Below are 3,788 nucleotides of genomic sequence, written 5' to 3'. Positions count from 1 at the left end.
TTTCGAAAAAATGTTGAATTTTAAAAATTGTTTTTTATCGAGTTTACAAACGTTGTAAGATTTACAAAAATGTTGACAAATTTGAGAAAATGTCCAAATTTCCAAAAATATTCACCGATTTGAAAGATGTTCCTGGATGTAAAAAATCTTCATGAATTTAGAAATGTAACCGTATGTCCAAAAATGTTTCAAATTCCAAAAAAAACATGAATTGGAGATTTGTTCATGAATTCAAAACAATTCCTGAATATAAAAAAAGTTCACTGTTAAAAAACAGGTCACGAATTCAAAAAATATAGCTGAATTTGAAATTTTCATGAGTTTCAAAAAAGTTTGTCAATTCAAAAAATTATCATGAATTTTAAAATTTCTAATTTTCAAACAAACATTTGCAGGTGCAAAAAAAAAATCCTAAAGTCAAAAAATTAGCAAATTGGATAAATTGGAAAAGCAAAAAAAATTGATTTTTTTTTTTGCAAATCTACCAAAACTAGAAGAACAAAACCGGTGGGAGGAAACTATAGCTAAATCATGTAAATGGGCGGGCCCATTCAGCATCTTCAGCGGCCAGGAGGTGCGTGTTTCCTCACTATCTACGACGGTATGTGGGAAATAGGAGATGCCATGACGCACGGGAGGGAGCTCCTAACCACTAAACTTCGACCGAATATTCGATCGATCGCAGGGACCTAAAATTCCCTCGCTCGCTTCAGCTGGTTGGATGGTTGACTAGTTGACCAGATGATCGATTAATCGTTGATTTTTGAATAGAAAGGAAAAAATCACAATAAAAGTTCATGAATTAAAAAATGTTCATGGGATTTTAAAAAGAAATGCAGAAACTTCTAAAAAAGTTCATCTATTTTGAAAAAGGTTCATCAATTATGAAAAAGGTTCATCAATTTTGAAATAAAGTTCATCGATTTCAAAAAAAGTTCATAAATTTTGAAAGAAGTTCATCAGTTTTGAAAGAAAATCATGAAATTTGAGAAAAGTTCACCAATTTTGAAAAAGGTCAATGAATTTGAAAAAGTTCATCAATTTTCAAAAACAAATCATCAGTTTTGAAAAAAGTTTGCGGATTTAAGAAAAGTTCATGATTTTTTAGAAAAAGTACACATATTTTAACAATCAAAAAATAAAGAGAGAGAGAAAAAAAGGCCAGAAGTAAAATGGGCCAACAAACTAAAAAAACAAAAACAGAGAAACCACAACGTTTTATAGCTGTGTTAAAGAAGTAGAATGAAGTATAAATATCACAATAGCTAACGCGTCCTGATGGTTATGACTGTGTGCACATTGCGTAGTGTTCTTGAGTCCGAGTCGCGACGGACGCATATTTTTTGAAGTTTAATAGTAGAAAAAAAAGGTGTAGATGGGCCAGCCCATGGCGTAGGGGGAGTATGCGCCAGTTAGCGAGTTCGCCTGTAAAGGGAGCTTAAGGCGCCATATAAGAATCGCCATGCGTTAAATTGCAGGTGTAACAACGGACGCAAGCAGAGTAGGCCAGCCCATTTAAGGCTAGCATAGCCTTCTGATTTTAGTAAACTTCTGACACATTCTGTCCGGATTTATTCGGTTTTTGCTAAAACAAGGCTTTTATTCGGTTTTTTATTTTGCTTTTTTACTGATTTGTTGGGTTTTCTATTCTGGTTCCCTCCTGGTTTTTAAGATTTTGTTTGTTATTTTTTTTCGTTCTACTTGTTTTCTGTGTATTTTTCTTATTTTTCAAACAATTCAAATTTTTTATAAAATATTCAATATCTTTGAAAACTATATAGGATTAAAAAAATGGTTTCCAATTTTTTTAGATTTCCAAAAAGTGTTCATATTTTTTCATAAATAGTTCGAATTTCCAAAAAATGTTTATAATTATTTTAAAGTTTTTCCTAATTTTCAAAATGTGCTCATATTTTCCAAAATGTTCGGAATTTTAAAATTGTTCTTTTTAAAAAACTGTTAGATTTTTCAAAAATTGTTTGCATTTTCTAAAATTGATCAAAAATTGGATTTTTTTTTTATTTCAAAATTTGGAAGGATTCTTTCGAACCACTCGCTACGGTAACCTGCTCTAGAGTAACAGAAAGCAGTGCTACAGTACAAACCCCTTGGTACAGTGACGTGCTCTGTGGTGCGTGCTAATGGGCAGGCCCAGTCGGGATCTCCTGTCTGCATCGGTGCTCTATTAGCCTGGGTGTGGCACATAGTGGTCTTGACACACCACGGGGATGTGCCGTTTGGCCCTTTCCTGCAGATGGATTAGACGGGCAAACGAACTACGATTTTTCATGGCTTTTATTTTGAAAGATAGTTACCTCAACAACTCTGTACGACCAAATTTAGTGAACTCAAATGCATAAATTTTTGTTCTTATTTTTGCAAAAGAAGAGTGTAATATAGAGAACAATACTTTCTATTCAACTTCCTTCTTCTCCTTCTATGTAGTCATTTCCTTCTCCCATTGTTCAATTTTCTTCTTCTTTGCATTTGCTTAACAAATAAACTTATCAACCTTAGATTTTTTCCTCAACGAAGGAGGACGTCAAACACATAGAACATCTAGTGTGGTTTTACTTGTTTTCTTACCATTAGAAGGTGCATCTTCCCATGATTGATCTTCTTATGTACCATCCTCCGTTTTATTTTCAGAGCTTGAGTTGGTAGAGTACTGGGTTTTCAAGGTGCGGAGATCTCCAAGCAAGGAATTGCATGAATCTTCTGACATGACATGACGCCTATCTCTGCAGCCGAGTAGAAAGGATTGCACGATCTATCAAACTGTTTTGCAATAGGAATGCTTCCATGCTGCCATACGTGCATATGATAAAGTTATATTTTCTTTTCACATTTTTCCATCAATCAAGGATGTATTGTTGAGGAACCTCCTTGATTTTCTTGTGAGTGAGCACACATAACACATGCCTACAAAGAATACCTATGAACTCAGAGTGATGCCATAAATAATTAACTTCAAACTCTTCCTTGCTGAAATATACATGGTACACAATATATTTTCTCCATCCTTTTTCTTCCTCAGTTAGCACATCTTCGGTTATTTCATATGTTTCTTTTATCCCTTCCTTTATATTAACTTCCGATCACAATACATCTTTTGTGTTATTGTAACGCCCCGGATTCGATGCGTCAGGTGTCTTTCAGTTATTCGCCGTCCTTGCCATGTCAGCTGCTTGCGTGTTGCATTTTGCCATGTCATCTTCTGCATTTCATCTGCATGTTTTTCAAAACTTGCATCCGTTCGGGTCCCGCCGGTTCTCTCCGTTGTCCGTTCTGAGCCCCGACACTCTCGCATGCGCCCGTCGCCCCTCTCAGTCCTTGTTTCGTGTGCGGGAGAAAAACGTTCTCGGAATGGCCCGAGATTTGCCGAGTGGCCTTGGTATAGCACCGACAGACCGCCCGTCAAATTTCATTCCATTTGGAGGTCGTTTGATGCCCCAACGGTTAACCGCGTAGCCCGAAACCCCTCTCTCTTTGCAGCCCAGCACCCCTCCACCACAGCCCACTAGCCCATCCAAACCCCTTCCATGCTCTCGGTCGTTCGATCATGATCGTGTGGGCGAAAACCGCACCTCGTTTGGACTCTCCTAACTCCCTCTATCTATAAATAGGCCCTCCCCTTCCATTTTCGCGAATGAAACCCTAGTCCCCTTCCTCCTCACGCCACCGGACAGATCCCCTTCGTCGCCGGACATGTCCAGCCGCCGCCCCGGCCAACCATAGCGCGCCACGTCACCCCGTCGCCGTCTTCCACCGCGCGCCGCCGCCAGGGC

This window comes from Triticum aestivum, chromosome 1D (genome assembly GCF_018294505.1).
Source record: "Triticum aestivum cultivar Chinese Spring chromosome 1D, IWGSC CS RefSeq v2.1, whole genome shotgun sequence".
Taxonomy (NCBI): domain Eukaryota; kingdom Viridiplantae; phylum Streptophyta; class Magnoliopsida; order Poales; family Poaceae; genus Triticum; species Triticum aestivum.
Note: the sequence above shows the minus strand (reverse complement) of the source record.